At 38.2% G+C, this 11,551-nt stretch overlaps 1 pseudogene; it reads left to right on the forward strand.

Annotated features, from left to right (window-relative positions):
• Positions 1–961: 961 nt before the first annotated feature.
• On the forward strand, positions 962–11,173 carry LOC136157443 (ubiquitin-conjugating enzyme E2 variant 1-like; annotated as a pseudogene).
• Positions 11,174–11,551: the final 378 nt, after the last annotated feature.

The following is an 11,551-nucleotide window of genomic DNA, read 5'->3' on the forward strand; positions in this document are numbered from 1 at the left end:
CCAGTTCATTTTAGTTTGCTGATTCCTACAATGTCGACATTCACTCTTGCCATCTCCTATTAGACCACTTCCAATTTGCCTTGATTCATGGACCTAACACTACAGGTTCCTATGCAATATTGCTCTTTACAGCATCGGACTTTACTTCCAATCACCAGTCACAGCCACAACTGGGTGTTGTTTTTGCTTTGGCTTCGTCTCTTCAGTCTTTCTGGAGTTATTTCTCCTCTGATCTCCAGTAGCATATTGGGCACCTACCGACCTGGGGAGTTCATCTCTCAGTGTCTTATCTTTTTGCCTTTTCATTCTGTTCATGGGGTTCTCAAGGCAAGAATACAGAAGTGGTTTGCAATTCCCTTCTCCAGTGGACCACGTTTTGTCAGAATTCTCCACCATGACCCATCCGTCTTGGGTGGCACTACATGGCGTGACTCATAGTTTCATTGAGTTAGACAAGGCTGTGGTCCATGTGATCAGATTGGTTAGTTTTCTGTGATTGTGGTTTTTAGTCTGTCTGCCCTCTGATGGAGAAGGATAAGAGGCTTATGGAAGCTTCCTTATGGGAGAGACTGACTGAGGGGGAAACTAGTTCTTGTTCTGATAGAGGCCATGCTCAGTAAATCTTTAATCTAATTTTCTGTTAATAGGTGGTACTGTGTTCTCTCCCTGGAGCCAAACTATGGTGGAGGTAATGAAGATAATGGTGACCTCCTTCAAAAGGTCCATGCACTCACTGCTCCACTCGGTGCCCCCAACTCTGCAGCAGGCCACCACTGACCCATGCCTCCACCAGAGACTCCTGGACACTAATGGGCAAGTCTAGGCCAGTCTCTTGTGGGGTCACTGCTCCTTTCTTCTGGGTCCTGGTTCTGTTTGTGCCCTCCAAGAGTCTATTTCCCAGTCCTGTGCAAGTTCTGGCAGCTCTACGGTGGGGTTAATGGTGACCTCCTCAGGAGGGCTTATGCCATACCCAGCTCTGCTGCACCCAGAGCCCCTAACCCTGCGGCAGGCCACTGCTGACCCATACTTCCACAGGAGATACTCAAACACAGTTCTGTCTCAGTCTCTGTGGTCTCTGGGTCCTGGTGTGGACAAGGTTTGTTTGAGCCCTCTGAGTGTCTCTAGCAGGTATGGGGTTTGATTCTAAACACGATTTGGCCCCTCCTACCATCTTGCTGGGGCTTCTCCTTTGCCCTTGGACATGGGGTATCTCCTCACAGCCACTCCAGCACAGCACAGCCACCACTCCAGATTCTCAAAGATTCTCTTGATGAGGGTGAAAAAGGGGAGTGAAAAACTGGCTTAAAACTTAACATTCAAAAAATTGGCATCCAGTTCCAACACTTCATGGCAGATAGAAAGGGAAAACATGGATACAGTGGTAGATTTTATTTTATTTGGCTCCAGAATCTCTGAGGACAGTGACTATAGCCTTGAAATTAAAGGATGACTACAGCTTGCTTCTTGGAAGGAAAACTATGACAAATCTATATAGAATATTAAAAAACAGACACATAATTTTGCCCACAAAAGTCAAACCAGTTAATTCTGAAGGAAATCAACCTTGAACATTCATTGGAATGATTGATGCTGAAGCTAAAGCTCCTATATTTTGGCCACCTGAGGCAAAGAGCTGATTCATTAGTAAAGATCCTGATGCTGGGAAAGATTGAAGGCAGGAGGAGAAAGGGGAGATAGAAGATGAGATGGTTGGATGGCATCACTGACTCAGAGGACATGAGTTTGAGCAAACTCTGGGAGATAGTGAAAGACTGGGAAACCTGGTGTGCTGCAGTCCATGAGGTCGCACAGAGTTGGATGCGACTGAGTGACTGACCAAGTATGCACAGAAATTAAATAAACAGGGTGACAATATACAGTCTTGTCATACTCCTTTCCAAATTTTGAACCAGTCAGTTGTTCCATGTAAGATTCTGTTGCTTCTTGACCTGCATATAGGTTTCTCAGGAGACAGGTAAGGTGGTCTGGTATTCCCATCTCTAAGAATTTCCCACAGGTTATTGTGATCCACACAGTCAAAGACTTCAGTGTTGTCAAAGAAGCAGATGTTTTTCTGGAATTCCCTTGTATTCTCTATGATACAATACATCTTGGCAATTTGGTCTCTGGTTCCTCTGCTTTTTCTAAACCGAGCTTGTACATCTGGAAGTTCTCGTTTCACATATCTGAAGCCTATCTAGCTTGAAAGATTTTAAACATAACATTACTAGCATGGGAAATGAGCACAATTGTGGGGTACTTTGAACATTCTTTGGCATTGCCCTTCTTTGAGATTGAAATGAAAACTGACCTTTTCCAGTCTTGTGTCCACTGCTGAATTTTCCAAATTTTCTGGCATATTGAGTCTAGCACTTTAATCGTATCATCTTTTAGGGTTTAAATAGCTAAGTTTAAATAGTTTGTTCGTAGTAATGTTTCCTAAGACCAACTTGAATTCAGGCTCCAGGATGTCTGTCTCTAGGTGAGTGACCACACCATTGTGTTTATCTGGGTCATGAAGATCTTTTTTATATAGTTCTTCTGTGTGTTCTTGCCATCTCTTTTTTAATCTCTTCTGCTTGTTAGGCCCTTATCATTTCTGTCTTTTATTGTGACTATCTTTACATGAAATGTTTCCTTGATCTCTCCAGTTTTCTTGTAGAGATCTCTAGTCTTCCCCATCTGTTGTTTTCCCCTGTAAATGTCAACTATGTCAAGCTGATTGAAAGTGTTAAGTGTTCTGTGGCCCTATTGATTTACTGTCCAGTTCTATTAGTTATTGAGAAAAGCTATGTTGAAATACCTAGTTGTAATCATGGATTATTCTGTTTTTAATTCCATTAGTTATTGCTACATATATTTTGAAGCTCTATTATCAATTGACTATGCCAAAGCCTTTGACTGTGTGGATCACAATAAACTGTGGAAAATTCTGAAAGAAATGGGAATACCAGACCACCTGACCTACCTCTTGAGAAACCTGTATGCAGGTCAGGAAGCAACAGTTAGAATGGACGTGGAACAATAGACTGGTTCCAAAAAGGAAAAGGAGTACATCAAGGCTGTATATTGTCACCCTGCTTATTTAACTTATATGCAGAGTACATCATGAGAAAAGCTGGGCTGGAAGAAGCACAAGCTGGAATCAAGATTGCCAGGAGAAATATCAATAACCTCAGATATGCAGATGACACCACCCTTATGGCAGAAAGTGAAGATGAACTAAAAAGCCTCTTGATGAAAGTGAAAGGGGGAGTGAAAAAGTTGGTTTAAAGCTTAACATTCAGAAAACTAAGATCATGACATCTAGTCCCATCACTTCATGGGAAATAGATGGGGAGACAATGGAAACAGTGTCAGACTTTATTTTTGGGGGCTCCAAAATCACTACAGATGGTGATTGCAGCCATGAAATTAAAAGACGCTTACTCCTTGGAAGGAAAGTTATGACCAACCTAGATAGTATATTAAAAAGCAGAGACGTTACTTTGCCAACAAAGGTCCATCTAGTCAAGACTATGGTTTTTCCAGTGGTCATGTATGGATGTGACAGTTGGACTGTGAAGAAAGTTGAGCGCTGAAAAATTGATGCTTTTGAACTATGGTGTTGGAGAAGACTCTTGAGAGTCCCTTGGACTGCAAAGAGACCCAACCAGTCCATCCTAAAGGAAATCAGTCCTGGGTGTTCATTGGAAGGACTGATGCTGAAGCTGAAACTCCAGTACTTTGGCCACTTCATGTGAAGAGTTGACTCATTAGAAAAGACGCTGATGCTGGGAGGGGTTGGGGGCAGGAGAAGACAGGGATGACAGAAGTTGGACTGGCTGAATGGCATCACTGACTTGATGGACATGGGTTTGAGTAAACTCCGGGAGTTAGTGATGAACAGGGAGACCTGGTGTGCTGTGATTCATGGGGTCGCAAAGAGTCAGACATGACTGAGCAACTGAACTGAACTGAACTGATGATCAATTTGCGCTTAAATTGAGTATTGTTACATATTCTCGATAGATTGACTCTTTATCATTATGATATATTCCTTTTAATATATTATATATTCCTTTTATATATTTATGTATAGAATATATATTTATATTCTTTATATAATATTTATATAAATATTTATGTATTTATTTATATATCCCTTTTAATCTCTGGTAATAGTCTTTGATCTGATGTTTACTTTGTTTGATATTAACAAAGCCATCCTAACTTAATTATTATTATTGTTTACACTACATATATTTTACTATACTTTTTACACTTACACTTTGTATTTTAGTATATAAAGTGAGTTTCTTGAATTCATCATATAGTTGGATTATGTTTTTCTTTGTTTTTGTTTCTTAAATCCAATTTGACAAACTGCCTTTAATTGAAACACTTGCTTAGACTGTTTAAATTTAATGTAGTAATTTAAAAAACTGGGTGTCAGTCTATCAGCTTGATATTTATTTTCTATTTCCCTCATCTACTCTTTATTCCTTATCCCCTCCTTTCTTGACTTCTTTTGGATTGTCTTCTGACATTCCACTTTATTCTACTATTGGTTAATAAGCTAAACATCTTTTAAACATTAAAAAAAAACTGTTTCTTCATTTGGTGTTCCTGGATCTTTGGTGCAGCATGTGGGATATTTTCTGCTTCTCTGGTAGTTCAGATGGTAAATAATCTGCTTGCAGTGCAGGAGATCTGGGATCCATCACTGGGTCAGGAAGATCTGCTGGAGAGGGAAATGGCAACCCACTCCAATATTCTTGCCTGGAGAATCCCATGGACAGAGGAGCCTGAAGGGCTACCTCCATAGGTTGCAAACAGTTGCAAAGACTTGACTGAAGTGACTTAGCATGCATGCACGCACACGTGGGATCTTTTTAAACTTGTGGCATGTGGGATCTTTAGTTACGGCATGCAAACTCTTAGTTGTGGCATGTGGAATCTAGTTCCTTGACAAGGGATTGAACCTGGGCTTCCTGCACTGGCAGTGTGCAGCCTTAGCCACTGGACCATCAGAGATGTCTCTTAGATATTTTTTATGTGGTTGTTTTAGTATTTAAAATTAAATTAACAAAAGTAACATTGTAGACTCATGTGCAATATAAGAATCTTACAATAGTATACTTCCATCTCCTCCTCCCACTCTTTGCACAGATATTTTACCTCTCTATATGTTATAAATCCCCAAATATATTGTTATTTTTGGTTCAAACAATTACCTTTAAAGAAATTTTAAAAATGAGAAAAAAGCCTTTAATATTTACTATTTCTATTTCTTTTCATCCTTTTGTTTATATGCAAGCCTCCAGTTAGCATAATTTTCCTTTTGCCTGAAGTACTTTCTTTAACATTTCTTATAGTGTATATATGATAGTGATGAATTATCTTAACCTTTTTCCTGAAAATATCTTTGTCTGCCTTCATTGTTGAGATGTACTTTTTCTGTGTATAGAATTCTAAGTTGAGAATTTTTTTCTTTTAGCATTTCAAAGATGTCTCATTGTTTTCTGGGTTTCTGAAGAGAGGCCTGAAATTATTTTCATGTTTTTTCATAATGTGAACAAACATAATGTGAACAGTACATAATGTTCCTTTTTCCTCTGGTTCTCAAGACTTTAAGATGTGTCTTGGTAAACATTGCTTTATGTTTATCTCATTCGAGCTTTGTTGAACTTCCTGAATCTGTCAGTTTGCAGTTTTTATCAAATTTATAATTTTGAAATTTATTTATTGGATAAAAGTTGATACTTAACATTGTGAAAATTTAGGATGTACTTTATGTTATATTGATACATTTATGTATTGTAATATGGCTACAGTTGTAATGATATTTATTACATCACATACTAACAGTACAATAAACTGTACATTAAATATTTATTGCTATTTTAGTACTTGTTTACAAGTTTGTACCCTTAAACATCCTCAGCCCACACCTATACTCTGGTAGCCACTGTTTAACTCTCTGTTTTTTTGTTTAAACATTTTTTTTGTTTGTTTGAGATCCATATGTAAGTGATATACAATACTTGTCTTTCTCTGTCTGGCTTATCTCATTTAGCATAACGTACTCAAGGTCCATTCATGTTGTTGAAAGTGGCAGGATGCCCTCCTTTCTCATGGCTGAATAATATATCATTGTGTATATATACTACATCTTTTTTAACCATTATTTGTTGATGGGCATTTGGGTGTTTCCATATCATATTTGTAATTTTATTGGTCACAATTTTCTCAAAACATATTCTCTGTGCTCCTTTATCTCTCCTCTTCTCTCAGACTTTAATTTTTTAAAATGTTTGATGTTATTCCATAGGTTACTGAGGGAGGTTCTGTTTATTTTTTCAATCTTTTTTTTTGGGGGGGGGTTATTCTGTGCCTTATTTTGCATTGTTTCTATTGTTATGGTTTCAACTTCTTTTCTTCTGCAGTGTCTAGTATGCACTTATTTCTATCCAGTGAAGTTTTTTCTTCTTGTGATTTGTATTTTTCATGTTTGGTAGGTCCATTTGATTCTTTTTTATAATTTCCACTCAGTTCTCACAATGTTAATGTTTTTCTTTAACTAGTTAAGCACTCTGAATGTATTTTTAAGAATTGTTTTAGGAACTTGTTAATTATGTAATTTTTGTCATTTATACATATGTTTCTATTGATTTTTTCTTCCTGTATGGATCACGTTTCTATAGATATCTAGTAATTTTTTATTGAACGCTAGACATTGCATATTATGCATTGAGTGGTGCATTTTCTGTAATCTCTTAAAGAGTTTTGGACTTTTTACTGGAAGACAGTTAAGTTACTCCAGGTTAGCTTGATTCTTTTGATGCTTGTTTTTATTTTTTTTTCTTTCTTTTTTTTAAAAATTATTTTTATTAGTTGGAGGCTAATTACTTCACAACATTTCAGTGGGTTTTGTCATACATTGTCATGAATCAGCCATGGAGTTACATGTATTCCCCATCCGGATCCCCCCTCCCACCTCCGCCTCCATCCGATTCCTCTGGGTCTTCCCAGTGCACCAGGCCCGAGCACTTGTCTCATGCATCCCACCTGGGCTGGTGATCTGTTTCACTATAGATAATATACATGCTGTTCTTTTGAAACATCCCACCCTCGCCTTCTCCCTCAGAGTCCAAAAGTCTGTTCTGTACATCTGTGCCTCTTTTTCTGTTTTGCATATAGGGTTATCATTACCATCTTTCTAAATTCCATATATATGTGCTAGTATGCTGTAATGTTCTTTATCTTTCTGGCTTACTTCACTCTGTATAGTGGGCTCCAGTTTCATCCATCTCATTAGAACTGATTCAAATGAATTCTTTTTAATGGCTGAGTAATATTCCATGGTGTATATGTACCACAGCTTTCTTATCCATTCATCTGCTGATGGGCATCTAGGTTGCTTCCTTGTCCTGGCTATTATAAACAGTGCTGCAATGAACATTGGGGTGCACGTGTCTCTTTCAGATCTGGTTTCCTCAGTGTGTATGCCCAGAAGTGGGATTGCTGGGTCATATGGCAGTTCTATTTCCAGTTTTTAAAGAAATCTCCACACTGTTCTCCATAGTGACTGTACTGATTTGCATTCCCACCAACAGTGTAAGAGGGTTCCCTTTTCTCCACACCTTCTCCAGCATTTATTGCTTGTAGACGTTTGGATAGCAGCCATCCTGACTGGTGTGTAATGGTACCTCATTGTGGTTTTGATTTGCATTTCTCTGATAATGAGTGATATTGAGTATCTTTTCATGTGTTTGTTAGCCATCTGTATGTCTTCTTTGGAGAAATGTCTGTTTAGTTCTTTGGGCCATTTTTTGATTGGGTCATTTATTTTTCTGGAATTGAGCTTCAGGAGTTGCTTGTATATTTTTGAGATTAATCCTTTGTCTGTTGCTTCGTTTGCTATTATTTTTTACCAATCTGAGGGCTGTCTTTTCACCTTACTTATAGTTTCTTTTGTTGTGCAAAAGCTTTTAATTTTAATTAGGTCCCAATTGTTTATTTTTACTTTTATTTCCAATATTCTGGGAGGTGGGTCATAGAGGATCCTGCTGTGATTTATGTCGGAGAGTGTTTTGCCTATGTTCTCCTCTAGGAGTTTTATAGTTTCTGGTCTTACATTTAGATCTTTAATCCATTTTGAGTTTATTTTTGTGTATGGTGTTAGAAAGTGTTCTAGTTTCATTCTTTTACAAGTGGTTGACCAGTTTTCCCAGCACCACTTGTTAAAGAGGTTGTCTTTTTTCCACTGTATATCCTTGCCTCCTTTGTCAGAGATAAGGTGTCCATAGGTTCGTGGATTTATCTCTGGGCTTTCTATTCTGTTCCATTGATCTATATTTCTGTCTTTGTGCCAGTACCATACTGTCTTGATGACTGTGGCTTTGTAGTAGAGTCTGAAGTCAGGCAGGTTGATTCCTCCAGTTCCATTCTTCTTTCTCAAGATTACTTTGGCTATTCGAGGTTTTTTGTATTTCCATACAAATTGTGAAATTATTTGTTCTAGTTCTGTGAAAAATACCACTGGTAGCTTGATAGGGGTTGCATTGAATCTATAGATTGCTTTGGGTAGAATAGCCATTTTGACAATATTGATTCTTCCAATCCATGAACACGGTATGTTTCTCCATCTGTTTGTGTCCTCTTTGATTTCTTTCATCAGTGTTTTATAGTTTTCTATGTATAGGTCTTTTGTTTCTTTAGGTAGATGTACTCCTAAGTATTTTATTCTTTTGATGCTTGTTTTTAAACTATCTAAGGGTGACTTAAGAGTGACCTTTCTTCCAGGGTTAGTTTAGCTCCACTACTAAGACACATTTTTTTTTTTTTTTTTTTTTTTTGCCTTCTATAAAGATTTTGTGATTCAGTAAGGTCTCTCCACTATTGCTGGTGAGAACTGGAATGATTCCAGGTCCAAAGTGAGCTCTGCAAAATTTAGCCTATAGCTCTTTAATAATTATTCTTTCCCCAGAGTTTATCCTTTGCCCAGCTTTATTGAGTTTCACCATATATAGGTTGTTATTTGAACAAAGAATCAGGGGAATCTCTGTGCAGATATTTAGAACTCATTTTGTGATAGTTTCCTCTTTCTTGACATTCTGCCCTACAAAGTTTAGCTAACTCAACTCCCTGAAATACTGATCTCTGACTCGTCAATTCAATAATACCCTCTGTTCTGTATTTAGGTTCCCCTTCCCTTCACCACAATCCAGAAATTGACTCCAGACAGGAAGTTAGGGTGATCATGGAATTTACTTTGTTTATTTCCCTTCTCTCAGGGATCACAGTGTTTTGTTGCCTGTTGTCCAATATCTGAAAATATATTTGGTACAGTTTCCCAATTGTTTGGGATGAGGGGTTAGTCTAGACTGCTATTCCCTCACAACTGGAAGTAGAAATGGGGCTGGCATTTTTTGTTGTGTACTACCATTCCTCTGGCTAAGCCCTTCATTACTCCCTTTCTGATTATTCTAAAAGCTGCCTCCTTTTTACCCACCAGTCCATCTGTTCAGGGCATTCATGTTTATTTTTATTTATTTATTTCTTGTTTCATTTTGTTACTCCCTTGCACAAAAGTATTTAGTGACTCCTAGAGTGAATATATGATGTTTTTCCTTCTCTTGTGTTCTTTCTTTTGAAAACCATCTCCCCCCACTATATTCTAATGGAAATATACATCTCTATCCTTTATTCCATTCCTACTCGCCCACCCTGTCTGTCCAGTCTTGGTACCTCATTTCATAGCAATAGTGATTGTTCCAGAGGTAGATAGTGTCAATCATGGTCTTCTTTCGAACTGATATATAGATACTGAGACAAAGGGATGCTCTTTTGTCTAAGTGTGCTAGGCTTGGAGAATGTAAATTTGGGACTATTAAGGATCATCTTCCTTTGCCTAATGGAGAAAGATTTACGCTGTAGGAGCAAATGAAATCAGCCCGATAGGTGAAGGACAAAGAGACAGAGATAAAGATAGAGAAAATGCAAGAGAGAGCATTAAGTCCCTTGATTCATATGTGCATGAAGGTGGCAGATCCCTACACTAACCAGTTCATTGAAATAATGAGTTTCCTTTTGCTTAATCTAGTTTGAGTTGAAATTCTCTTCCTTATATCTGAAAGAATTTCATTTAGGACAATTTTCCCTTTGTTTTTTTATAATAAAATATAGCTTTACAAAAGCTACTCACTAACCCCAGGAGATTTCCCTACTTTTGGTACTTTGTGCTGACATCAGGCGTGCTGGTCTTTGCTTATCAAAATGCTAGGCAGAGCAGCTCTGTGGTACTGTGGAAAGAGCTTAGGCTCAGAGTCAGAGAGATCTGGGTTTATGCTTTTTTGCTTCCTATTAACTGTGCAGTATGAAAGGTCAGTGCATATATTTTACTTCCTTCTTCAATAAAAAGTGGGAAAAGTAGGAAGCCCCAATGGTACTCATAAAAATTAGACTTATCCACGAATAACTGAAAACCGAAGATAAGAATACTTTGAAGAGATATTTTAGAAGTTTCTTTCTCATGTATCAGTAAATTAAAACTGGTGGTAAACATGCAGGCTTCACAAAGTCAGGAGGGAGTCACTTCTTACCCTCTTTTCCTTCACCATATAACATGTGGCTTCAATTCTAAAAGTATTCCTGTCTTTATTGAAGTCAGCTGGACCTATGATTCAGACTCCATGTATTATTCCCACCCAAGTACGAGGAGAAATGGTTTGAGGGAAAAGACAGGCATTTTTCTACGTTGAAAAAATTTTTTCCCCTCAGAAGGAAGCTTTCCCTTGCTACTATTATTCACTTCTGTTAGCAGAATCTGCCAAAATAGAATGTTGAAAGCTCTCAGTATCTCCAGTAAAGAGGAGGAGAGAGCAAGAGCAAGGCAAGATGGCAGTCACCATGATCTCAGACACTTTATGAAAACTGAATATACAGCCTTAAAATAGAATGTGGACATAAATACTCAAAGCGCTACCCCTTTTGTAAGATTTATAGCAAAAATATTAACAGAGTTAATATTTCTAATGGAGTGGTGGACCCAAGAGTCATATCCCTGCTAGCAAAATGGCAGAATTCATAGAGCATCAAAGTTGTCCTGCAAGAGCCTCAGCATCTAATGATGTCTAAAGAAAATGCGAAACTCCCTCAGCCCCTCGAAGGACAGTGTTACAGCAATTAATCAAAAAGAAAAACCACAGGTCCTCCCCTACAACCCCTATTTGATTTAAGCAGTCTTCATTTTCCACAGGTGGTGCTAGTGGGAAAGAATCCACCTGCCAATGAAGGAGATGCAAAAGATGCAGGTTTGATCCCTGGGTTGGGAAGATCCCCTGGAGGAGGAAATGGCAACCCACTCCAGTATTCTTGCCTGGAGAATTCCATGGACAGAGGAGCCTGGTAGGCTACAGTTCATAGGGTCACAAACAGACACAACTGAGAGACTGAGCACACACATTTCCATAGTAGTAAATTTTCTAGATAAGTCTTATAGACCTCAAAGTACTGGAAGGAACTCCTCTGTCCGTGGAATTCTCCAGGCAAGAATACTGGAGTGGCT

The sequence above is a fragment of the Muntiacus reevesi genome, chromosome 2 (genome assembly GCF_963930625.1).
Source record: "Muntiacus reevesi chromosome 2, mMunRee1.1, whole genome shotgun sequence".
Classification (NCBI taxonomy): domain Eukaryota; kingdom Metazoa; phylum Chordata; class Mammalia; order Artiodactyla; family Cervidae; genus Muntiacus; species Muntiacus reevesi.